This window comes from Dromaius novaehollandiae, chromosome 3 (assembly GCF_036370855.1).
Source record: "Dromaius novaehollandiae isolate bDroNov1 chromosome 3, bDroNov1.hap1, whole genome shotgun sequence".
NCBI lineage: Eukaryota > Metazoa > Chordata > Aves > Casuariiformes > Dromaiidae > Dromaius > Dromaius novaehollandiae.
Genome location: NC_088100.1, coordinates 24,862,148 through 24,890,093, shown reverse-complemented (window position 1 = coordinate 24,890,093; position 27,946 = coordinate 24,862,148). Strand labels below are relative to the sequence as shown.

Here is a 27,946-nt window from a genome sequence, read left to right as displayed (position 1 = left end):
CTTAATATACATACAGATCAGAGAGAAAAAAAAAAATTGAAATGCTGGGAAGCAGTGGTCATAAAATAGTCATTATCATTTCAATTGTCACTGGTTTTAGAACTGCGCTGGTAATACCGAGGGGGCAGAAAGCAGAATATGGTGTTGCAATGTCTGAAAAATATGAGTCTGTAGAATAAAAAAGAATATATCCTTTTTACATATCAGAACGTTTAGAGTTCAGAGATGGAAAACTAATGCAGACTCAGGCTAGCAAAACCACACGATATAGTGCCATATGGACTTTATCAGACCAGTACTGGGGGCAGTTAAGGTATCTTATCCATCTCTGAATCAAGGTTTACACTTTCTTATATTTTTTATTTCTCTTGGTTATTATCAGGTAAAGCTCTCTAATTCTTGCCACCCTGTATGTCTTTGTGACTGCCTCTTTCCAGTCCTCTGCTATAGCACAGTGAGGGCTCACATCTGTAACTCCCAGCACCCCAAGAGGTCAGAGACCACAGCCTCACCTCCCCTTCATTGCGTGTTGAATGTGCTCCAGGAAGACATCCATTTAGTCCCTCTACACCTTTTTCTCCATCTATAGTCTGAGGGTGGAAGCAGGATGCTATCTACGAGACTATCAGGTTGTTTTTTTTTCTAAACAAAAATGTCATGCCTTTACCTGAACAACTGGCAATCTTGGAGCTCTTTCTCCATTAATTAGGCCAGTCTTAAAACAAGAAAAATAAGAAGATGCATTTTAATTGTGGATAGCAGAGAGTTTTTTTGCCAAAAAAAACCCAGAGGGTAAGCCAGTGTCCATGCACAACTCATTAAAAGTGCTTGTGTAACTGCTAAGCCATATCTTGAATAAATTAATTCTTCGTGTAATAACACTGGACTCAGTGAAGTGAAACTCAGGTTACATTTGCCTCATTGTGTGCTACAGCATTGTGTGCTATAGCCTCATTGTGTGCTATTCCACAATTACAGCGAGAATTAGTGTCTTGAAGGCTAATGTCTAGGGGATACGATTTGTTCTCTGCCTTTCTGCAGTGCAACGTTTTATGCAAAGTGAGTGTTTTTGGTATGCTCCCTGGAACAAAAGAGGCATGATAATTGTCTGTGTTAAATATTGTACTTTGCTGGTATGGCACTCAAAAGCAACTTCTTTTGCAAGGTGTAGCAGAAAAAGTTGATCCATCTCTTTGGTGTTGGTACCTGAATGGGTGGTTATTTCATTGTTTATGAATATTTATGAACTTCTGGGAGCTGTGTGATCTTTGCTTACAGGCTCAGAGCACATGCTGTCAGACACGACATTTAATTAAAGAAAGTGAAAGCAAGACAGGCTATGGAAAAATTATTATCAGGCAGTCTGCTGCTGACTTCAAATATGTCTTTTGTATTTTTTTCCTATGTGTTTTTATTTGTGAAGCCATATCTTATGTCTGCTTTTTCAACACAAAACTAAAATGTGTGTTATTACCTTTAGTTTCACCTATGTGAAACTTATAAAAAATGATAAGATTAAAACACACATATTTAGATTAAAATATATTCTGCTACTCTTTCTGATGCAAACTCTTAGCATTTAATCATTTTTCTTATCAATAATAACATAGATTAAAAAGTAATGATGAATTCAACTTCAGAGGATTGATAAGAATGGATATTACCAACTCATTCCAATTAGCAAATATCTAGGCAAGTAAATTAAAGACAAATGACAATTTCCATTTTTGTGTGCTAGATCTTTTCAAAATTCTCTGTATATAAAACTAGAAAGCTTACTTCTCCATTTTGAGTGGCAGACAGAATGTGAATACAGTCATGGTTCACTATAACAGCAGTATTACCTTATTCACAATTTTAACACTGAAATAAAACATTATGAAATCAAACACATTTATTGAATTTCTCCCCTCTAATGGTCAGTAAAAGAATCTGAGTTGGACTTGTATGTATTAGTTTGTGTAAAAGTGTTGAAACACTTTTATAACACATTATTTTTATTTTTATTTGCTTACTGAAATTGACACTTTAAAAGGCTATATTTTACTATCTTAACACAGATTGTCTTGGGAAAAGATTTTCTTTCCCTCTTTCGAAGATGCTCTGCATGCTCTTTCTGATATATTGGCAGGGAAAGGAAATGCCTGGGTGAAGTCCTTTGTCTGTGTGTGGTTAGAAGACTAGACAAGGTTTTTTCCTAACCTGTGTGAGGAAGCATTTGTGTTTTTGAAAGCTTGTCTTTCTTTTTTTCTTTTTTTTCTGTAAGTAGTCTAATAAAAGATAATACTTCCGCAAACAAACTTGTCTTGCTTATGTCCTTAGACCACCATGAATAGAGCACTATAACTACTCAAGCTGTGGGTCTTTTCAGTGACATTGCTGGCTCCATAGAGATCAGACTTTCTGATGTGCAGTAAGTGAAGCTGCAAATGTTCCCTTTCCAATTTCCATTTCTGTTGGATTCCCCTTTCATTTTTCTTAAATACACCTAGTGACTTGAGGTACTTACTCCGAGATGTACTTGGAGACAGGCGGGTGCTCCCACAGGTGGCTGCTCCCACAGGTCAGTGGCTCTGCAGACACAGACGTTTGCTTTGCTCCCAAATCAGTACTGGTGCAACGATTCGTAGTTCGCTATAGTAAGCTGGACAAAAAAACAGCAGAAGCTGGTGGTTTCTTGCCATCCTTCTCTGAATTGGAGAATATAAGGGTAATTTAATTCCTGGTAATTTTTGTGACCAGCTTACTGCTTTGCTGAACGGAGAAGCAGTACAAAGGAAGATATTGTAGAATTTAGTATCGATATAATAGGTAGCTATACTGGAAAGATAAGTGTGAGACTTAAGTACTGACTACTGGACTGTTATAATTAAATCAATAATGAAATTTGATTGATTCAATGAAAATAAATAAATCAATAAGCAAGGTTGACTTCTTTATGCTTAATGTTTAACCTTTGAGACTTGACGGGATACAATTCTTGAAAGCATCTAGTGCCTGAACTCTTCATGCTAGCTCTATCACATGGAAGCAGATCCATGATAGCTAGTTGGTTAATCTTGAGAGAGTTGAGGAGGGACTGAGCATGGTGTGGCCCCCAAAAAGCAGACACAGTATGCCTGCATGTCCTTCAAGCACTAAGACCTGCTTGTTTCCCATGGCTCTTCCTCCCAGGCACAGTCTGAGAGCAGTTGCAGTAACCGTTTCACAGTGGCACAACTCGGGTAGGATTTCGGCACCAGCACACCAATTATCCCTTGTGGGATACATACAGAACAGTACTTCAGTCACGTACAGTCATATCTCACTCCTCTCCTCCTGGACTTGCCTGCATTCCTAGGTGCTTGCTTTCAACTGCTCCGCCATCCTTTATAAACAGCCAGGTAACGAAGCATGACTTGGGGATACAAGAGCCTCAGTAGATTTACTGTGGGGAAAAAGCCATTATATCGTGTGCCCCTCCCCAGGGAATGAACAGCAGGGTTTTGATTTGTTTTTGTTTTTTTCCTGAACACACCTGAAGGAAACGCATCAAGTTAGTCTGTTGCCAGAATGCTTCTGCCAGCCAGTATCCTTCAGCAGTGAGCCAGATGCAGCTGGACCATGATTAATCTATGCAAGGAAATGGAAAAAGGAGGGGAGAGATATTTGAACTAAAATGAGGTCCTGGTTTATTCAAAGTGTAAGCTGGCCTACTGGGGGCTTAAGTACTGGGCTTGGCGAGTTTTGGAACAGTAAACTGGGAGAAAATAAACGGACAGACTGCTCCAGTGGATGCTTTTTGATAGCTGGTCCTCATTAGTGCTGGAGCTGCCACAAACACTGACCAGATGCAATGCCAAGTGGATTTTGTCTTGGTCATCTGAAGCTGTTTTCTCAGAGGAGCAAGGAGAGAGTTTTAGTTTATGAATCTGCTCAAGGAAAACAAATTCTAATGCATCTGGTTTGGGGGTCCATCCATTCAATTGCAGGATCAATCTTCTCACTTGAGTGACCTTACTTATTTTTTTTTTACATAAATAGGTAATACTTTTGAAGGAAGATGTTTCATTTATCTTGCTATCGTCACTCGCTCTTATTCTAACATGGAACAAGCCTGCAAACTTTGTGTCCTTAATGATTGTGTCCTTTTTCTAAAACCACTATGACTAGTTTGCATTGTGACTGGTTAGATACAAATTTATCTGATCTCTAGCTCTTGTACGAATATGTTTTACTAACAATATTCCTGCCCGACAATTCTGTCAGAGGATAATTATCATCTCTAAATACACAGGCAAGAGATCTGCAATAGACAGGGTGTACAGGGAGCATCTTGTACATCTGAGAGAAAGAGGCGATGTACAGGAGGAAGGAGGAGAAGGATCCCTAATGAAGTTGACCATGAAGACAGACCATCATTAGGTGACCATAATCCATATAAAAGAAAGCTTATTTTCTAGGCAAGGAGACCCCGATGGTTAATCTTTTCAATTCTAGCCTCTGGTACATACCAAGCAGTCACTCTTGGTCATTCCAAGTGCCAAGGATAATGAGTGAGTGCAGGTCTTTCTTCTGGACACCGTGCTATGGAGCATAGATAAGGCAGGGCTGTACTTGCCACCTGCCACCCAGTGCCCCTGTAAATGCTTTCGCGTCCTGATCAGCCCGAGGAGGGAAGCCTTTGCCATGCCGCCTTACCAGCAGAAGAACAGACAGAGCACAGTACTGCAGCAAGCTCACTGTAATGCCAGAGATGTTCAGCGAGGTGACACCCATTATATCATGTGAAACAGGGAAATACTTGTCAGGTTTATGTGGTGCATGCAAATCTGCCAGTGCAGTCGCGTTAGAAAGGTTAAGCAGTAGTGAGAATAGAGGTGTGTGGAATAGCTGATTTCCCAAGTTTCTTCTTGCCGAAATGCAAGATACTGGCTTGAGCCATACGGCACAGCAAACTGCAGGGAACTTCCACATTCTGGAAAAGCAACAAATATTAACAGGTGAAGCCTAACTGATTCTTTAAAAACATGTTGCTTGTATTGGGTGATGTTAAAGGTTCGTAGTAAATATTAATTATTGAGTGACTTAGCCTTATCTGCGCAAAATGTATCGTGCGTGAATTAATGTATTCTTTGCAAAGCAAGCTATCTGCACATAGTCACTGAGTAAAAACCTCTTAAACTTCACTGAAGCAATTTCAGACTTTTGTAGTATTATTTGAAAATAAATTTCAGATTATCAGAAAAAAGTCATTGGAAATATTTTAAAAATCATCATTTCAGAATGGGATTTTGGATATATTGATACATCCTTTGACAGCTTAGCTACAGAGTTTATCCAAACAGTTCTTCACCCTGCAGATGGAAAAAAAAAAAAGAGTTATTTGAAGACAATGATTTTTACCATGTAGAGCCAAAGAACAAATGAGTTTACAGACTCAGTATTGATTGGTCGCAGCACATTAAGGTGAATTAATGGCACATGCTGTTGAAACTACAGTGACTAATTGCAAAACAGGATTACATTGCTAATTCTGTGTAAGAAAGGAAGAATGACAGCAGTCGTTTATTTTGCTGCTGGATAACTTTGAAAAATAGCTTAGTACATCGCAATATAAAGTTAAAAAGGTGTTCACAGCAAGTCTTTAGGATGGAATTTTGTTTCTTACCAATATAGTCACTGCATTTAAAATATACTGGCAGTTTCTTCTTCATTATATATTGCTAATGATAAATGTACTTTGATAGAAGCAAGATGATGACTAGTACAAGTTTTACTTTTCTGTTAATGAAAAGCCATTTCCCTTGGACAATATTGGATTAAATAATCGCACTTAATAGAACAATTTTCTATCTTGTTTATTCTTATTCCTAGTAAAGAACAATTTATTTAAGACCTTTTAGATATTAAAAAGATCAATATTTAGAAATGTGTTACAAACTTGCTGATATGTAAGTTGGTATACAATCAGCTTAACAAACTGGTATGACAACAGCTCAAGGTCATCTTCTCAAATTACAGTTATAAAAGATAAAATTATTTCTCATGACCATTTTTATGTTATGAAATTTAAAGATTATCATGACATAACTATCAATGTATTATTTTTCTGTTTAATATTTAAATTAGCTTCCCTATTGTTTTCCCCAAAATTGTTTTTTTATTTTTTACTTCATTTTTTACTTCATTTTAATTCCTTTTTTTGCCAAAATATTGTAGGAAGAATGAAAAAGTGTGTAAGAACTCCATATTATTAATTTTAAAATGCACATTTAATGGAATAATTTCAGATTTTGTTCTTATTTTGGTGTTATTACACCCAAAGTTTTAAACATCTTTTTTTCCTTTGTGCTTATATTGCATTGCATCTTAACAAGTAAAAGACCATTTCTTTTTTGAAGTTGAATTTTCACAGGCTATCAGTGCTGTGTCGGGTCAATTCAGAGTCAAGAAATACTATTCAATATTCATTGTTTTAACAGCTTTCATTCAAATATCCTGTATGAAGTTCAGTTTAAACATTCACTGCAAGCTCCATTCCTTCCACAGGTGTTAAATTTAGTGGAACCCTTGCAAAATTTGTATTTTTCATGAGCCTGTAATTATACAGAATAAATGCAGCTATTTTCAGGAACTGTATCGTTACAGTTGTCTATCTACATCTGATTCTTGCTGCGAAGGTGATAGAAATTCCATAGAATGCCTATGCATCAGCAAAACATATTGTACATGGAGATGAGGGTACTCAATGCTTTTTGTTTCAATACAAAACTTTAAATAGCCTCTAACTTAGCAAAAATATAACAAAGCTATCTCAAAGTTGTACGCTAACCTTATATAACTTTAAACATAATATAATCCTTTATCCTCAAGGATGCACTATGGTTAAATGCATTGTCCTGCAGGCTTTTCTGTCAGGACAAATGTCCAATGAAGTAAAAGTGCAGTTCTGCAGAGAGGCAGAAGATTAGTGATTGTTGAGAGGTTATCAAATAAAAAAAAAAAAAGTTTTAATTTTTGCAGCCTGTTAAGATTCTTCTTCACTCCAGTCCCTAGTATAAATTTATGTTTGTAATGATTAGTTACAACTAAAAATATATTTCATTGATTTCTTAAAGAAAGAAATGACCATTCTGGGCAAGCGCTGTTCAGGTTAACATCTTTGTTTAAGTTTGCAGTAATTGGAAAGAACGTAACTAGTAGACATCTGCACATGTTCTTCAAAAGCATCTAGATGTATGTTTAGGGTTTCCCTTTGGTGAAGGGAAGATATATAGAGAGGATCAGTAATCAAGCATAGCATCTAATGCTATATCCTTAAGTAATTAAAGCCACATTGCATCAGTGGTGGGACTGATCACTGATAAGCAGGATGTGAAATAAACCACCCAAGTGACTATAGGTGATTTTGCATCAAAAGATCGCATGCTTTGGAGCCTATGCATGTAAGAGCTCTCTACATGTAGTGTATTTTTCACTATCAATATTTTAAAAAGTAGAACATGAAATTATAATAAAAAGGTATAAACCAAGTAAAGCATGAATAAAAAAGTAAAGTACAATGACCTTAGAGATTAAAAAAAACCCCCAATCTGCTAGCAAGTAGTAGATTTTACTTGATAAAATTCCTGAGGCATGTACACCCCCAAGCAAGAGCTAAGTTAAAAGCAGTCTGGAGAAATCAGCATAACATAAATCTCACCATCTCCTTGATTGGTTTTACTTTCAACTAAAACGAGTAAAGCAAATATCAAAATGCTGGCAGCTTTCAGGCTTGCTTTTCATCCTGAGGCAAAGAGTAGTGTTTATAAGTTTTCTAAACAAGCCTTCAGGGGTTTGTTTGCCCAACACTGACACACTGATGATCAGTTTGCTATTGCTACCGGAAAAAAAGAAGAACCAGGAAAAAAGGATAACACACTTAACTGTTTGGGAGGAAGATACACCAATATTGTATTTTCTAGTTACATTTTCTTTGTATCCTTTATAAATAGTAATTTCTAATTGCATATCTTAGGACTTCCTTTTAAAAATACCACTTTCTTTTTAAAACTGCTTTTTCTTGAAATCTTCCTAACACCTTGCAACACAATGACGAGAAGTGACAGGATTCATCTACAGTTCTTCTGTGACCTTTCCTGAAGATCTATTCAGGGTCTGCTGTCCTTAATGTCAGATATACCGCTTCTCTCATAAGGAAAACAGAGACTTTTTGCCTAAAACTTCTTCACCAATAGTTTTGTAAAAACATAAATTTGAGATTAAGGTTCACTACAGGAAGCAAAACTGTAGGGTTGTTATATTCTAAGATCGGGAGTTTGGTGCCTCTCTGAGGATCTTAGTGTTCTCAGCAGAAGTCACTCTGTGCTTGTGTGTTGCGTTGTCCTAGGTTAATTTGCAGAAGCTGAAAGTAGTCATGTTTGTGAGGGCCCAGGCCTAAACTGCCTAAATGACTACACCTTGTCGCAGAGTCTCCAGCCCTGTCAGGCATGAAAGCTCTTTTTCATGCTTCCAAATCTTGCACCTTGAAAAGGAAAGCACTTTTCAAGCTAGTGTTTATATTGGGCCTGTCCATAAGTGAAAGAAAAGCTACCTTACAACTTACTGCTGTATTAATTACCACGTTAGGAAACAATGGGCTGAAGATTTGAACCTAGTGTGTCTGTAAATATCCCATTTTATTTCAAAACATTTTTTCACAGAAATACTGAATTTATGCTAAATATTCTGTTGAAAAAAAAAGAAAAAAGATGGAAATAGTACTTAAACATTGGCACTTTTATGCAATAGGTTAAGGGGCAGAACATGAAATCTTTATTATTAAAAGTATCCTTGCAATACACACACATACACATTTATATATACAATTTTAGATAAATACATAACACATAATATTCCATTACATCATTTACTATATGTCTAATAAGAGATAAATGCTATTTCCCTTTCACTGAGTATTATAGGGTAAAATTCGGCAGCAGGAAAAAATAACTGCGGCATTAACCTCTAACAGTTTTATAAAGCTTTAATAAAACAGGAGAGATAATTACCATGCTATACTTTGTTCTATCATAGAATGTAATAATACAGAGTTGCCCAAGTGTTAAAGAATTTAGACTCTTCTAAAAAGATGAGTATCCCTATGTAATAAAATTCTACAATGCTATTTTAATAGATTGTATAAATTGCTTCATAAATCAGGTTAGTAAATTATACTTGGTGTTTCTAAATAAGCCTTCATCACGGCAAGAGTTTAAATATCTTTTAAAATATTATGCAAAAATCTTGCTGTGAAGAGAACTACTGCCTAAATATATTTGTGAAGAAAAGCATCACTTGTAGCTACAAGCAAAACAAGGTGCTTCATTAATTATTTAATACATCATTTGCATATATAATTTGTAAAATAACCAGAAGAAAGCATCTATTAAAATATGTAAAACAAGATGTAATCTGATTGAATTATGGATGGTTGGAATGAATTGCTACCCAGCTAGGAAGCCGAAACTACCATTAAATGATTTTCGTATACAATTATGGGACATTACTGATTATCCAAAGTGGGTATTCATACCGTAGGCTAAACTGACATTGAATTCTGTTATTTTCAAAGTCAAAGACATAAGAATCAGCAATCTGCTTTTAGCAAAGTGCAATTCTATGTAAATTGCCTATTCACATGAAATTTAAATATAAACCTTAATACTTTTATATAGCCTCATTGGCTTAACTCCCCTGCACAGCTCTGTTAAAAATATAGACATAAATAGGTTGGCAAAATGAAGTCTCTGGAGATTCACAATAATATATGTAAATTATGAAGGTATTCAGAACTTGTGGGTGGGTGAATTCAGACTTCTGGAACATAAAAAACATTAGAACAATTTTAATTAAAGAAATAACTGTGACATTCGACTATGCAGAGAAGGTGTGCTGCAGTATATAAATACCCTCACTGCCAAATCTTTTGGAAAGTCAGAGTCTTCCCACTTCCCACAAGGAGATTTACACTAACAACAGAGGCTAACACTTGCAGTTTTTATAGTAAAGTTTAACACTAGCTGCATAGTTCATGCATGTTGAGTATGTATTCAGATCCCGATTGCCTAAACGTGGGTTAGGAGGAGAGTATGTTCAGGCTGGATAGAAGGTCTTGCGCTATTGTATTTCTTCTGAAATTATTCTTTATATTGTGAAGCAGTTTGGAAAATAACTTCAACTGTGTTGGCATAGCATTTCACTGTCAGTTGTTAGCCTGTCACACGGGAGCACATCTGTTCCCGCAGACCATCCAAGCAGCGCTGCGATGTGCTAGTGTCAGATACGCTTGGCACTGGGGAGTTTTGTTGGGTGACAGCTAATTCATCAGCTTCAGACCAGTTTGAGTCCACTATTCCCTCTTCATCTGGAAAGAAGAAGTCAAGAATTAACCCAGCAGAACAATGGATAAGACAGTAGCCATTTCCTCAATAATGTGCCCTGAAGAGCTTGAGCTAGTTTTTGAATGGGCCAAAAGAAATTTGCCAGGACTATGGTGGAAGTAGAAATTGTCTGTATAGTTTATTTCACTGGAGATTATGTGGCACTGGAGAGAAAACTGGTGCATATTCACACAGAGGAAATGGAATAGGAAGATTTAAATGAGAAAGTGATGAATTTGAGTAGAAAAAGGACAAAATGAAGTGTGCCTTTGAAATGAAGGGAGAAGTGATGAGTTCAGGTGGCAGAGGAAAAAGACCTATTAGAAAGATTTTCTGAGCTATAGAGAGGAGAAAGAAAAAGCAAATAAAGGAATTAGCAAGTGCAAAAAGGACATATGAAGAAATGAAACAGAGAACACTGCACAGAAGTAGGGAAAATGAGAATAAAAATAGGACATATAAGTCGGAAAGGAGAACAAAGAAATGAGAAATGTGAAGAAAAATGCAGATCTTAAAAGACTGATAGATGTTTAAAAGATTGATGAATCTTATTTAATATTACATTCTTATAGCAAAACCTGATTTTAAGTTCATTTATTCATTAAATTTTTTTATTATAGCATGATTTGTTTATTGCATATTAACCTTTATTTCATATAGCTTGTGACTGCTGACAGAAATCCTGTGGAATTAACATTTGACACAATAATTTTCCACTTATGATCTCTTTGATTCTTTCTCTCAAATCCTAAGAATCTGGACAAATCAATTAATGCATAGTGTTACATTTGTAAGGGAAGACTACTTTTTCATTTAAGGGGGGAGGAGTAATTCAACATGATGTGTCCTTTCAAAATGAAACTGTAGTCTGCCAGATAGAACACTCATTCCTTAAAAATCAAAAAAATGGTTACCCAAATGTATTGATTTTCAAGTATACAAAGAAAGAACAACCTAGAAAAACCCCAAATACCTAAGTTTTCTGTTATATATCAGCATTGTTGAATAAGAAGGGGCTGTCAGTGTGCTGCTGTGGTATATATGTACTCCCTAGTCATATAAACAGTCTGAAATCAGGTAAGAGGGACAAGATCACTTTTTCACATATCAAAGTAATACAAGTTTTAATGCACACAATGACTATCAAATTGCTTAATTTTAGAAATATTTTAATCTAACAGAATATAAGTGTATCTCAAAGTCCGTATTCTTCTCCTAATGCAAGCATGCATTCAACTTCTGTCACCCCACTGTCACAATATTCATTGCTTCAGGCTCCTAACATGAAAGAAATTCTTTGCATAAGCGAAAGAGATGTGTGAAAAATGTATGCATATCTTCCCTAGTTCTGTGCTTTTGAACTGAACTCCCATACTCAATGTCTCTGCTAGAGGAGCTGAAGTCAGTGAATTATCAAATGAACATGAACAGAACAGTGTGGTGTCTCAAAACCGACATTGCACGTGGCGTATAGTATTTTATTCAGAATGCTGCTTTTTATTGCCACATCAGCTTTTCCTGAATTTTTTTAAAGTCAAATGGGAAACCTCTTTCATCTTGAGGAGTCTTATTTCTTTCTTAATTCTGCTAGACTTTGTTCTCAAAAGTCTGAAAATGCATCAGCAGTACAGAATAGCAAAGATTAAAATAAACTCCTTCTTCATAAACCACAAATACATATATTAAGGTTAAAAGATAACTTGAAGTAACAACACCTGCTGGGACATTACTCCACTGTATATATGGAGCAGACTGGAAATTTAATCCACATTTTAGTGTAGAAAAGTTCAGAGAACGATTAAGCACTTAAACATAATTTTTGTGTTCTTTTCTCTGTCATTTTTCAGTTTAATCAATAACAGTCATTTCTGGTCTAGTACTGAAGCAGATAGGCTAGAGTATAAGGGGGGCTTTTCCATGGTAGAGGACAACCGAAGTTTTGCTAGGTCTTCAGGGGCTGCTTAAGGAGAGAGGCAGAGCTTGTATTGCACACCGTTATTGCCAGAAAGACAGAACATGCCCTGAATTTCAGTTAGGTTTCCTACACAATCAGGTTTTTGTTTTTCAGTGTTTTGGTTGCTATTCTTCCATTCCCCCTTGTCTTAATGTAGAAACGTTTCACTAACCAAAGCCTAATTTCTTTACCAAAATAAATAGTCTCTTCTGAGTCAGTTTACTCCTTCCACATTATCAGCCTGTTTTCTTACCATTTTCTTTTCCCACTGTCTCTTTATGCAGGCTTTTCTCATCCCAGACTCTTTGCCTAGTGAGCTTCAGTCTCCTTCTGTCTACTTATTCATTCGTTACTCCCATCTTTTAGACTGTTTTCTTCCCACACTTCTCTCCTCAGCTCCAATTTATGATTAACTACCTCTCTGCATGCTCTTTGTGATTCTTTTCCCTAGGTATCTCCTTGCCTTTCTTATACGTCCGAATTTTTCCCTCTCTTGTCAAATTTTACTTTTCATTTTCAAACTCCTTGACAGATACCTTCAAATCTAGCTCTTTTCCCCTCTATGTTTGAATTGGGTGACTGGCTCCTCCTGTCAGGATGGGCCTGGTAGGAGAAGAGTAAGTGGGAGTACAGGAAAGATCAGCTCTTGCTTTAGTGTCCAGAACTGGATGTTGGTTGGTCTGTAGGTGTACAGAGCTGTAGCTACAGAGATAGACTTAATCAACACAATTCAGAATCTTTTAGGATTTACGTATTAAATTTGACACTTATTTGGGGTGTACTTGCTAAAGCCTGTTTCTGATGATCATCTCAAATTAGTGTTTCTCAAAAGCTACCTGTCTGGCCATTTTTAGGAGCTTTTGGAAGAGCAAAAGGCACATCCTTGACACAAATGTCATTCTTGCAACAAATTTCACTTTAGCATTCTGATGCATGGAGGAGCTAATGCATCCCATGGAAAAGGTCACTTGTATTTTTTTAGTATGGGAAACTATTTTCTCCTGTCTCTCTCAGAAATGAATGAGATGAAAAAACAATAATAATTGCAATTTAATAATATTTATAAAAGAGTCAATAAATCCAAAGCAGACACCTGGAAAAGAAAATTTAGGTCCCAACAACTACTGTTTCATAAAAGTGTGTGCAAGTGAAAAAAGAATTTAATAGATAGTACTGAGCAACTTTAAAATAGATGATACTTTCAACCCTGCTTATAATAAACATCTATTCTTTGTTTCTATTTTGCCACCCACTGTCCCGATCCAATATCGGGGGCGTGGGGGGGGGGGGTTCGTTACGATCCCAAGGACAAGATTAAGACGCTAAAACTGGTCAAATATCATACAACCTTTTAACTTTATTTTCCACAAAGTGGGGAGAAAAGGTGGGGAAAGACGAAGGGGAGGACAGAGAAAGAGATATCACCACCCGTGGATCCAGCGGCGTCCCGTTGGTCCTCTTCGCCCAGGGTGTAAATTTTAGCGATGCGCGTGCAGTAATTACAACTCGAGCAGGGTCCGACCCTAGGTTCCTGCTGAAAATTTCGGAGCCAAATCAAGGCAAATTAAATAAATAAATTGTAATGACACGCGTGCAGTAGTTACAGCTCGAGCTGGGTGCCTCCGAAGAGGGACCCTGAACAAAGAAATCCCTGGGCAATTATAGCTTTTTCAAATTAAGTTTCCCACCCCTCACGCGGTAGTTCAGACCAATAGTATTTTTTGGGTCTGGGGTCTCCTGCTCCCTATTGGGTCTCATCGTTGTTCCCAGGCAGGCTGCTTTTCTCCCTTATCTTTACTGTTGCGGTTTCTGCTGACAAATGTGCTTTGATTCCTCGGGTTCTGCCCTTCTTTCTCAGGGCCCTGAGAAACAGGTGTTGTTCCAGCAATTAGCACTGCCCCAGCAGTGACAGTAGGTGTTATCTTCCAAGGTCCTGAAGAAGAGGATATAATCCAGACCCCCCTAATTAACACTGTTTCAGCAGTGAGGGGAGGCTTTGCTTCCCAGGGTCCTGGCGCCCAAGCAGGCCTCACTTCAAAGCCTTCACATCCTCCCTCCCGGAGTGTGGAGCACAGGAATGCAGACTGCTTGTAACTCCCATGTCTTTCCAGTCTGCACCAGCTCTGGGGCCCTTTCTCACTGAACTAGGGCCAGGTCCCAAAGTCTCTGCCCGATCGTGCCCTGGTTCAGCGCAGGCTCGGTGTGTCCCGGGTGGTCGCAGGGAGACCACTTTGGGGGTCGCAGCACTCAGTCCTGTTTCCGCCGGGAACAGATGGCTTGTTCGGGGTTATGGTTTGCTTGCACCTTATGTACCAAGAAATGTTTAAGGCAAAAGTTCACTCATCTGTCTGCCACACCCACTAAGTCCCTTCCCTAAAACATATAATTGGACATTACTACTTCAGGCTTTAGAGAAGTATCAGAGAACATCACTGATGAACTGCTGAAATATTCTGAGTGTGTAACGGACATTTATTAACTAAAGGTGTGAATTCTCAGAATTTGTGAAACTCAGACAAAATCCTTTTCCTGGGGAAACTGATAGGTTGTATAAAGACAGCAGAAGGAACAAAGCAAAGACTATATGTTTTCTTGGATGGTTTCCTTTAGATGAACTGTCCATCAGCACAGGAAAACCACAGTCAGAAATCTAGAAAGTTCTCTAAGTTTCCAGAGATCTTCAGTGGTGGCTTCTATGGAAGTTCCTGCTGGCAGTCACTCTGGCTGGCTCATTTGAGTTTTTAATCTGAGACTAGGTGGCAGACTAAACAAAGAACAATATGGGAACTACAGAATTAAAATCGAAGTCCAAAAAAATCCCTGCATCAGTTGACAGTACTCCTGAGCTGGTCTGCCCTTGAGTGGTCAGGAATATTTTGCAATTTTATTATAGAAAATCATGCAAATGTAAACTTTTAGTTTGGGCACTTTTACTTAAAAGCCTATTTTGCCGCCCACTTAAGTGCTCTGAAAGCCCTTATTGCTTAAATGGGTCTATGACTGTATGACCTGTGAGTTACCTACATTCTTCCTGAGCTATTGACTTTGTCACTTTGGATGGCCACAAATAGCAAGAACATAATCAAAAAATGCAAATTCAAAAAGAGAAAAGGAAAGCATGTGATCTATATTTTTAGTTAACATCTTAACAGACAAAAACAATGTCTGTATCACTTCCCCATTTTACATAATTACATGTACAAGCTTTCATAGACACATAACATTTGCATATGTGTGCATAAACATTTCTATAAACTGTTAAAAATTCTTTGTTCTCCATTGTCAAGAGCTGTTGTTAGGCTGTTTAAGTGAGAGTGTCAGCTTAAGAGAGCATGGCAGACTTTGTTTTGGCTGCTGCTTTGCTTGTTCCTGTTGCTTCGTTTCATTATTGCAAACTCTTTGGTGGGCTCTTTGGTAGGTAAATTGTTTTTAGCAGACAAATATCCACTCTGTTTGGCAAAATTTGCCTAGAGCCTTGCAATCCTGTCTAGTTGAGTTTTCCTCCCTAGAGTTTTTGCTGCCTCCTGCTGACTCAGTAGTGGCTAACTACTGACGAGTTTTCAGAACAGTGTGGGAATGGGAAATAACAGAGGGTATAGAAAAGAGAGACATTCTCTCTGGGTAAAGAAAGTAATGTGATGAAAATGTACTTCAATATATAAAAATAGGCAGGCAAAGTGATGATAAACCAGATGAAAGCTGAAGGTTTTCAAGATTTTCTGATGAAAGTTAGAAAAAAAGACATGTCAAAAGGACATGTCACAGTTTCGTTTCTAACAGCAAACTTATTAAAACTTCAGGCTTAAAATGCTGTTCTCCTAATAAAAAGAGCCCATCTGCTACACACCAGAGCATGACCTTGACATCCAGTAAAAGAGTTGTCCTCTAAAAGTCCTGTAAAAGGTGTTTTTTCTTCCTGTGTCCATGAAAAGGCATTCATAATAGGACACAGGCTAAACCTATAGAGAGGAAAAATGCTAGGCAAAAAGGTGGAGAAGCAACAAACCTGTCTAGTTAGCTGTCCAATACTATAGCAGCTGTTTTGCATTCCATGTTAAAGGATATGTGCTTTAAATACAAATGTACTGCTCCTATTGATCTATTCTCAGTCCTATTGATTAGCATGTTTCTGTAAAGTCTAATCTGATTTAACAGTAAAGACTTTAATTCTCTTTCTTATAGTCATTTTAAATGCAAAATAATAATAGCACATAATTATAGGTGTATTGGAGAGGCATAGTGGCTTCCTCTCACCAAAAGTAGGAATGAAATCTCACTGAGTGATATGTTGCTATTATTGTTAGTGCCATATGCTGTTAAAACTGTTTCCAACTCCTTTCTCACCAAATTATGTTTATATTACATTAAAATAAAGTTTTGGGGGCAAATCAAAACCTAGGAGTAATTTTTCATTTTGTTAGTATTGTGCTGTCCGTGTCTGCTAGTAGTCTTGGCTAACGATTCTGTTATGGCATAGATTGTGTTTGAGGGGACGACAAAGTTTCCTCTTATTATTTCTCTTTGATTCTATTTCACTTTTTGTACAGCCAAAATGAATGGTTTGTTAAGGTTAACGGTGTATTATTGTGCAACTAAACTGTATCTTGAACATTTACATATCATCTTGCTCTACCTCAACAGTCAGGTAAAATATTTATGTTTCTCCTGTCTGTGAAATAAAGGCTGTTGGCATGTTCCCTTTGGCTGAAATCTCTTTAACTGATAAAATCTCAGCTAGAATTCATGGCTGCTTCATGAGTGCCAGCTGACTTCTGCTCCCCCTGGCCCACAAGCAGTACTGCTGTGGGTAATGCGTTCCCCCTGCATTGCTGGAGTAGCAGGATCACTGGTCGAATGTCATCAAGTCTGTATGCACGCTAAAACACAGGCAGTTCAAAGCAAATTATAGTAGTTAACCTCAAAAGCTGTGCAAATGGCTGTCTGTATAGCATGTGGCCTAAGAGGAATGCCTTTTCATGGATGGAAAAAACATCTCTTATGGAGCTGTTAGAAGAAAACTCCTTTACAGGATGTCAAGATCAGGCTCAAAACATCAAAGAGTTATAGCACTTCTACGAAATATCTGGAAAAAATATAGTTTTAATATCAGCAAAATTATATATTTTCCATTGACATCATTCTAAAAAGTGGTTAAACCACTACAGCCAAGACTTTATTAAAAAAAATCCAAACAAACTAGAATTCAGTCTAAAGCAGAAACCCAAACATAGAATTCATCTGTGAAAGTTGCAGAGAACAGAAAACGGGGGCTTAGGCTAGAGGGTGTTAAGTCGCCCTGCCTATAGCTTTGTAATGAGCTCGCCTTTCAGTGATAGCTATTTTTCAAATTAATAAAATAAGTATTTTTGTTTAGATACGCTTTTTAGAAATTGACTATTGAAAGTTTTTAACTTGTGGTGTTTAAAAAAGGCCTTGTCCAGTTCCGTTTTACTGTGTTTTAACTGGAAGAAAATCTTAGTGGCTGAGCTTGTCTCTCAAACTGTAGAAAAATGCTGACACAACAGCTTAACTCTAAAGACTTGAATGATTGCACAACTATTTAGAATTCGCCATCGACCAAGGGCTTCACAGCATTACTGTAACTGCTTAGCTGGGCAACAATTTTGCTTCCAGAAGAAACAGGGCATTTGAGACCTTGTGAAACAATATACACGCAATACTGGCACAAAATATGTGCCCCTTGCTTCTCACGATTTATCTCCTGTCACAAAGCAGAGAAGAACAGACTCAATCCTTCAACCCAGTGGAAGTGGTATCAAAGATTCACAGCATGTTTGCAGCAGAGAAAGAAAACACATAGAAACGGTAATTTAAAGAAACCAGACAAACAGCAAGGAGTCATGCCTGTGCCTTTCCTTAAATATATGTCTTCATACCTTTCACAAGGTAAAGCACTTCTGCTGAGAAAGCTGACAAAAGAGAGGAAAAATACTAATCCAGATGTTAAGACTAAAAGTGAAGATGCTGATTTTCCACATGCTTATTTTCTGATAGTTCCTTAGCAAAGTCTCTGTTAAACCTTCTCTCAGAAGAGGAGGAGGATGACAAAATTCATCATTTCTTATGTACAGTTGAAATTTCTACCACAAAAAAATCTTATCAACAGGGGAAAACAAAGGGAGTGCTATCTTATATGAAAAGAGTGTAGTGGTTCATTACTATAAGTGCCAAAGGAATAAAAATGTTTTAAAGAAGAGAAGCAAAAATGGCTGGAATTAGATTTCTTTCACAGAATTTAAAGGAGCAAAAGTTATTTGAAATCTCTTCTATTAATGATATTTGGATTAAAAAAACTAATTTGCATGATGGTAGCTTAGTCTTCTATCTCTTCAGAGTTGCTGTGATACTCTCTTTGGGTTATGATGAAGCCCGAACGGCCATAGTGATGTACACTACAATTTGGCTTTATTGCTTTTCAGCAAACTGAAATTTCACACCTTTGATTGTGCTGTCTGCTGGAATATAGGGTATTGTGGAGTGATATTTCTGTTTTCTTGTGTAAGCTGTTCCAGTTGCTATGAAGATATTTAACAACACTTTGTAGCCAGAGAAAAGACTGAGGTGCCCTTCCTGAGAGCACCCTACCTACCAGCAGGCTAGAGCAAGTCAGTTCTGATTTTTGAATCTGGTGGTAAAGAATAAAAAAAAGTTTTGAAAGAACCCTATTCCCAAATTGCTGCTAGCTATGTGGCTAAGGCAATCGTATTGGGAATGTAGTTACAGGTACCTGTTCAAGTCTGAGGAAAAAACTGAATGCATTTCCCCCCTCCCCCTGATAAGTAATCTTCCCACTAAACTTAAATGAACTGGGCAGTATTGTCAGTACTGCTTTCTGCTGCATGTTATGAATGACAACTAAGCCTATTCAACTGTGTCTGAGCTTACTTTTTTCCTATCAAAAATTCACCTAGACAATTTTATGGTTTAGTTTGTGGAAAATTTAGAAAATGCAATAGTTTAAAGTTGAATTGCTATTCCAGTATGTAATGGTTCAGGCATTGAATTAAAAAAGTAAAATAAAATAATTTGCATAATCATAATATCCACTATGCTTGCTACCTTTCATTTCATTAGTATCTTTCCAAAAAGTGGAAATTGCGGAACTGCAAGTGCAGTGGAACTTATGCTCTACCTTGATTATTTATAGATGCTGGAGTAAGGGTCATTCTTGTCTGAATATTATCATTGAAACCTTAATGGCTGGTCAAGATTCACTCACTTCAGCCATAGACAAAATTTGCTAAGTATTATAAGCAAACTGAAAATTCTCAGAGCTTCAGGAGCAGCCAGCAGCTTGCAAAACTGGGGCATGATGCCACGTGTTTGAACTGCACTCAACTTGACTCCAGAAATGGACTCCCGAAATCTGCATTAGAAAGTGCTCGTTTATAATTTAGACGCTAGGTGTATATAGTTGCTTTTTCTGTGCTTGCTCTCCAAGTTGGCTGGAGAACCAGCTCCAGGTCGGAAGCACGGGGCTGAGCTGTGAATGTAGCACTGTGCTAACAAAGCTCTCAAGCTTTTGGATCAGAACTCGCATCCAGATGACTTGTAGCACTGGCAGCCTGGTGTGTGTCTCTCTGCAGAAGGTTTTGCAAGCGTGTTTTACCCTGTAATGAGATAAATGACAAGCACTTTGCTGGACAGCAAAATTTAGGGGACATTGTGACCTTCACTTGAAAAAAAGTACCTAATGTTAGTAAGGTCAGTTTGACTTACAGATGTCTCTGGTATAATCCCAATCCAGCTATTCATGAGACATAATATTTATTTATGTATAAGTATTGAACCATTTTTTAGAATTACCACAGTTTCATATTTTTTTAGGTACCTGTGCAACAACACACTTTAAATTTAAACCTAGAAGAATTAAGATAAATTAAAATTTTCCTCACAGTTCCTGACTTTAAATTTCTTCTGTCATAATTCTTCTTCATCCTGTTAAAATGTTCATGCAGAAAGCACAGCGATATAAATAAATAAAATTAGAATGGTTATGCAATGCATTTTTTTCAGCATCCTTTTGGGTATAGCCCTTTTATCTCATTCCATGTGCAAAAATCCGGTGACAAATATTGGTGGGAAACACAAACTGACTCTATGTGCAGATCAAAGATGACTCATATTATACAAGCCTTGTAACCAACACTGCTGTGCCCTGCAGGTCATAACACTGGCTGTCAGGGTGAAGATTAAGCTCTGTAACAAACAACTACATACAGTACAGAGCTCTTTCAATGCCTGAGAAACAGAAACTGGTTTTAAATCTTGTATATGTGATAAGAGTACATTTCTTGACAAGGATAACTGAAATTTTATTTTTTTCTACTTTTTTAACATTTTTTCTGTATTATTTTTTTCTATAGACTCTCAACAAGCACAAATTGAAAAGGTTATGGAGGTTAATTATGAATTGCTTTTTATTTCTTCCTGGCTGTGACCTTGTAAAGGCTGTCAGTTAGAGTTGCAAGAATATGACACATTTCATTTTGTCACATGGATGACTTTAAACCGACTGTTTTGAAGAAGGGGAATGTTTTTATGTTGAAGTTTGGAACTCTTTACTTTTTGGTGGCTTATAAATATTTTTCCCCTTCTTCTAACCTCATACAAAGCCTCACAGGAAAGTGATTAAAAATACCATTATTAAAATCTGTTTTCTGCTGTAGAATTTAATTTCTCTGTTGGGCCAATACTTGCTGGGTTTTTTTTTTCTTTCTTTGTCTTTTCCCATTGTCAGGCTCAAGCAAGACATTTATTTTATGTCCACCTGTCTTGTTCAGTTTGGCTTTCTGAACTCTGCATATATGACTTGGGGAACAGTGTGCATGCTTCAGTTTTCTGTCTCTGCACTGGATGCGGAATAATTTCTCTGTATCCTATCTCAGAGAGCTCTTTTCCGCCTCAGTCTCTCGTACTATCTTTCCTTTCAAGCTGGGCGGGAGAAACCTCTTGATTGTGTGAACCTTCAGATGACGTGAGGAAATTCTACTAGCTTGAATAGTAGCAATTCAACCTATTCTAGCTATGCAAAATACTCATTCAGGAATTCCTACCAATTGTTTAATATTCATGGGCTTTTCTTCCTACATATTGGATGCTTGTCTTCCACTTAGCTTTCAGAAAATTTTGTACTAAGAAATCATCCATAGATGATCTTATGTTCTTATACCAACTTGTTCAAGATACACTTCAGAGTCATTACCTAAAACTTTTTCGTATGCTCTCTCTCATCTGTATTTAAGGGATGTGTGTTTTTACCTTTGAAGGTAATCTACTGTGTTTGAGGCAACAGTCCTAGTTCCATAATGATAAAAACAAATAAGCCTGGACAAATACCTTATTCTTCTTCAATCCATCCATGCAGAAGAGAAAATTCAACTTAATTCTTCTGAAGTCACTCTATATGTCTTGCTCATTGTAAATTTCATGGGTTTATTGGGTTTTTTTTGTTTTTTTTTGTCTTTTTTTCCTAATGTGACCTTGCTGCAGTTTGCGAGCGGGATGTGCTCTGGGCCCTGACAGCTCATACAGAGCATGTGTAGTATTGTCATCATTACTAGTAAAGGCTGTATTGACGGAACAGTTCATGGGCTCAGACTTGTCTGGGCCTGCCTTGATGTGGACTGGTTTTAACTTGCTTTCTCTGTGTTCACAATTATGTAGTGGTCAATTGACTGCCAAGCCAATGCTATTCTTTTAGGCCAGATGTTATGCTTGGCATAAATGAACCTGTAGTAGCCGCCAGCTATACTTAAGCTGTGCATTTATTATTTCTGTCTTTCCCAGTTTTGCTTTCTTGTATGCATAAAGATATTTATGTAGATTTGGGTCTTTTTGTTTTTCAGTTTGTTTCTTTTCTTCCAAGAATCTGGAAATCATCTGCTGGTATCCTGTGGAAAACCATTGCATAAGAAACACTGAGAAATGCAAAGTATGATAAAATAAAAAAATGCTCTTCAATATGTAACTGGAAAACAGAACAAAAAGAGTGTACTGCCTAAAAATTCAGGTTTTAAAACATTTTCTGAATTTCAAAGAATGATAGTTAGATACACCCAGTGGAATCTTCTGATATTGTTGATACCTTCTGTTGATTAGTGGATGAACAGTAATAGAATACGGTTACAGGAAAGTAATGAAGAAACAATAAAGAATTCCTTTTCTTAATTTACTAAAAGCTTATTTAGCTGTGAAGTATTTGTCCAGCTCTGGTAAGGAAATGGACTTTATCTTTTCTTCTTTTTTTTTTTTTTTTTCTCCCATAGTTTAATTTGGAGGTTTCTCTAGGTCTTTGTCAAAATGAGAATTATATTCTTTAATGAGTGTGTTAAGTTTCATTAGTTTTAAAGCTGTAAAATATCAAATCAAAGAGACAGTGAGTTTTATCAGGATTTGTATCTACTCTGAGTAATGTACAATGTACAATGTACCCATATGTACAAGGTAATGTCCTTCAATTATCATGTCAAATTTTAGGCCTAAGAGATACCTTTACAAGCCAGACAAATGCAAGAATGAGTACACTGTAGTGAAGGATACTTGTCATACCTGATAGAAACATTTTAAACATCCTGAGCTCTGAAAAGAAGGTACTATTTTACTGTTCTCTTTTATATGTGTATATATGTATATGCATACTTTTGGCTTTATTATAGCCAAATCTTCAGCATCAGATTTTTATTAGAGATAATTACACCTTAAGAGTTTGGTAGTTTAGATTTAGACATGTTCTGAATAAGCTAGGTGTTTTTAGTGACTGTTCCTATTTTTGCAGCTTAAAACTGGGAATCTTGCAAAGTCAGGCTATTTCACTGAAAGGCAAGTTGTTGGAAGATCTCTGTAGTTTGATACTTTCACTCTTAACTATGTTCAGTCACTGAAAATGGTGAGTTTATTTAAATTGAAAAATGGCTTTCCTCTTTTTGGAACCATGAAATGTTTTGATCAATGTAAAGTGTGGATTATGTCAGAAGAGGAGTCTTCCCCGATGAAAATCACTTCACCTGCTCCTAGCCTGAAAAAACAGTATGCATGGGGATTTCTTTGACAGCCAGTGAATGAATAGGGGAAATTATCTACCATTACTGGATAATATGAAGAGAACTCTGGTTTTTTTCATCCGCCTACATTTTATTTCTATTTTTTGATTCTGAATCTGGCATTGGTCAATAGTAGTTCTCCTTTGCCTTTGAGTATCATACACATTTTATTACAGAAAAATGTGTAAGAGTGCTATAATTTCAAAATGACATTGAATCATAGTGCTCAGTGGGAGGTTTAGTGCATTTCTATGGAGCAGAACTGTTTCTGTTGTATATTTGCAATTAATGAAGAGAAACAAAAATAAAATGAGACCAGTGTGGGTAATAAAATCTCTCCTACCTGTGTATTAACTCACTAATATTGCTTTTCTGAACGATGTGTTCTAGAGGTGCTGAATTTAAAAAGGAGTCACTTCTGAAACTGAGGATGGGTGTATAACATTGAGTGAAGGTCACAGTGTTTTCCCTTTTCATGATCAGTTATACTTCCATCTAAAGATAATGATGTGTGCCTGTGAGAAGCAAGAATCATACTTTATTAATCCAAAGCAGTAAGGTCAAACCAAGAGGGAAAAAGTATTCTCAAATGATAAACAATGAGGATAATTTGCTGCTGTCTTTGATGACCCACTTTTAAGCCTTCTTGAAAAGTGCATCTCAAAACAGTGGCTCTTTCATTTTTGAATGAAGGACTGAGATGTTGTATTCCACCAGCTGATGTCTGGGTTTGAAATCAGAGGGCAGAGGTGTGGTCTTACCGCTTATTGTTTTCTTAACAAGTATGTACTGTCAGTAGATAAACTATTTGGGTGCTATGTTCCTTAGTGTGAGACGGTAGCTAGCATGGAATAGAATGTTTTGCTTCCTATTTTTGTTTTGCCCAGCTTACTGATGTAAAATAAGATATTTTCTGACCAATTACTCAAAAAACATGGAACAAATAGTCTTAATGCCATTCTGCTATTAGTAATTTCTGCTGTGAAACAGCAGCCAGTTTAGATTTCTTAACATTGTTCCCCTAGATCTGTAAAAAATGTTTTGTTTTTAAGATCGATTGTGTTAACTGTGTAAATGGTATTAACATAATTAGAGCAATATGCTAGTAATTAGTCCTAATTTAAGTAAAATTCCAATTAACTCCTTTTGAGTCCTTTGCCCATTAAAGCATAAATTTATGAAGGTTTTGTTTCAATTTATTTCATATGCAATATAAAATGAAGAACAGATATGATTTGTTTTAAATACTGTAATCATGAATGCATTGAAAGCTGGTACAGGGCTATAAGCAGATTTAGAGTAAAACTGAATATATGTGATGTATTATTAATAAGTATTTGATATTTTAAGTCAACAAGTGCTTAGATAGTTCTGTATATAGCTAAGGGTCTATTATAAATCCACAACAGCAAATAAGGCAGAAAAAAAAAAGAAAGAAGGAAAGCAAACATAATTTAAAATATCAGTTAAAAGATAGCTAATCCATCAGCACACTATCATTACATCCCAGTTGCCACTCATTCTCTGGTTAGTTAAATGAAAAAATGTACTAAATCCTCTTTCTCTGAGAGATGTGAAAGATCATCAGATCATAACATACCACAGAAAGCAATGATCGAAGTTTCGATACATATCACTGCACTCAGTGGAATTACAAATTTTAGAAACTTTGGCTTGTCTCCAAAACAGCTCCTATCTGTGGAGAAAGTTCAAAACTATCTTAAAGCTGAAGTCTAAACTCAGCCAGCTAACTCTGAAACTGGAGGCAAAATAGTAACTGTCTCAGTTAATAAGCTTGAACTGAAGACCCCTCTCTTAATTAGTCTGGACCCAGGACCATGCTCGCACCATCTTATTGCTTTCAGGATTTGAATTGTTGCCTGGATATTATCATCTGTGCAGTGCACAGTGCTACATAGCATACCTGCCACTGCTTTGGATGGCTGCAGAACGCAGCATTACAAAGTGTAGATATGCTGTAGGTAGCCAGACAACATGTTAGTTATTACATAGTTTTTCTTTTCTTTTCTTTTCCGTCCACAGAGGGTTTCATAACGTGCCCCAAAATGACAATAACCTTAAGCATATGTTCTTTTCCTTTTGACATAAAGGATGAGAACTTGAATGTATGAACTAGTAGATGCACATCATACTAATAGTAACTGTTTGGCGAAAAAAATAGAGAAAAGATTAATGAAAACAGATTATCACATTTATACTCACTCTTCTGTGGGTTACCAAAATTCCTTATAATTGATAGTTATCACACCACTGACCGCGTAATAACTCAGGAAGGAATAAGACTAAAACTTGTCTGCCTTGCTTCGTATGGATTTGTCTTGGCCTCCCTGCAGCTTGGTTTTAGTTTGTTTAGCTATAACAGCAATTGTCTGCTGACCAGGCAGCTATTACTTTTGTGTGAGTGTATGGTGTAGGATTGTTACAGTAATTCTGGTGTCTGATAGGCAGTGGAAGAGCAAGCGTAACATGCAACACCCCAGAGAAAGGGTAGAAATTGAGAATTGTGTGTATAACAGTTTTAACCAGATAATTTTTCAGACTTTCCTGTAAAAGTATTCTTTTCTTTTTTTCTTTTTCAATAATAACTAGACCTGTGCTAAATTTGAAATGCTAAGATTTCAGTTAGACTGACAATAAAGTATTGGTTTTGCATATAAAGTATACTTCTTGGGCCCATGTAAACTGCAGAAATTGCAGTGAAACAATCTGCAAAGAATGTGGGCAATATAGGCCTTAATTTGGTGCAACAGGACGTCTAAATCCTTGGACAGGGCCCTCCTCACTTACGTCCCCTGATAGCTTTAATGAGTTCCTGTCTTTCAATTCAGTGCATGCATGAGTTGCTTGGCCCATAGCTGCTCATTTGGGAAGGAATGCCCCTGTGCCCCTTGCTTCAGCACTCACAAGCTGAAATTGTAATATTGCCCAGGAGTACTGCCAAGTGTAGCCCAGCTAAACCATGTGCACATTTAGTAGTAAAAATGCCTCTTTCGCATCTTATTAGTTGTATATGCTCATAATTTAAACATTCAGAAACAGCAGCATTTGGGACTGCCAGTATGAATTCGTACATGTTTGACCAAACGACTTGAGTATTTCTCCCGGCTTGTTCAGGCAATTAAAAAAAATTTCCAATACAAGTTTTTCAGTTTTATCTCATTTAGTACTTTAGAAAAAAGGCCTTAAAAAGTGTTAAAATTGTGAAATCTCAAACTCAAAAGCTAAGCAATGCCAGAATGAAAGTTACGCACAAAGTCTTCATTTCTGTTCTTCACAGGTGTGCAATACTCATCAGTTTTAATTTTTTTTCTCACGTGGATCATGAACAAGGAAACAGAAATAGACTGTTTACTTTTCTGTGAATTCATCCTTTGACAGAAACAAACACTTTGGAGGTTTTGTACTTATTTATTCAGTAGAGGTGAAATACTGTTTATTGGCTTCCTAAACTTCAAAGCTGAGGTGCAGAATGTGTCTGCTGTTCAGTAAGCCACTAGCTTTGTAAACTGGTCATAAGTATTCTAACAACATATTTTTTTGCACAATTATTAGAAGAGTCAGGATGGCATAGTAAAAATGGATTAACCATGTATATTAAAATTGTTAGGATTTTTTTTTTTTACCAGTTCTTCTTCTGTGCAGTTTTATGTTCCTTTCCTGCTTTAACAATAGTCTGATTTCCTTTACTTACTACAGGGACTATGTTTTTCTTTTAAATACTTATGCTAGCTTTATGGAACATATTTCAATAAAAAACTTTGTAGGAAATTGTAATGTTTTTCTACTAGACACTTACTTTGTTACAGAGCTTTCTTTTGTTCTATTTTGTTTTATAGGTGCCTGATACCGAAAACATTTAATATTTGGTATTTTTCCTTGTATCACATCAAAAGTACATTTTTGTGATGCAAAAAATTGTGGAATTATTATCTTCTGTTTTCAGAAATTTCTTTTTCATTTATTTCATATGTCTAAGGAATTTTTCAACTTCATCTGCATATACTTGTTTGTTTCCAATCCTTAGAAGTTATGACTTTCACAGTGAAGTACCTCTAAAATCATGATAGGAGAGGTAACAAATGTTTATTTGGAAATCAAAGATTTGATTGCAGTTCCTGTAAAAATACCTGGGTTGCTTTTGAAATAATATATTACTTCTGGTAACCATGGCTGCACAGTGAGAGTTGCAGAACTTTCCCAAAAATTTCAGTAGGGAGACCAGAACCGGATTATTACTGTTGCCCATGCTTTTTGATTCCTTTTAAAATTCTACCCATAAAATGCTCAAAAAATAAGCTCCATAGGCTCAGAGACAAGTAAACTAAAACATAGCTTCAGGCTTTTCAGCAGTGGGACCTGAAAGCTAATTTTTAGACATGAATTATACAGTTGGTGGATGTGGCAGCTTGAAGGTACAAAAAACCTACCATGTTCATGCTCAGCATAGGGCATTTGGCTGTTAGGTTTTGTATCCTACTTTAATGCTACCTCCTGAAAAAATAAAG

The 27,946-nt window shown here is 36.6% G+C and overlaps 1 protein-coding gene and 1 long non-coding RNA gene across 2 annotated transcripts in view; one reads left to right on the top strand and one right to left on the bottom strand.

Moving 5' to 3' along the window:
• Nucleotides 1-27,946, top strand: part of CSMD1 (CUB and Sushi multiple domains 1) — a 1,240,345-nt gene that overhangs the window by 758,541 nt on the left and 453,858 nt on the right. The window lies entirely within an intron of this gene.
• Nucleotides 8,740-14,315, bottom strand: LOC135327819 (uncharacterized). Its single transcript, XR_010388214.1, has 2 exons — nucleotides 13,783-14,315; nucleotides 8,740-10,387 (listed from the first exon to the last, which is right to left on the bottom strand). It is a non-coding gene; the product is annotated as an uncharacterized LOC135327819 (long non-coding RNA).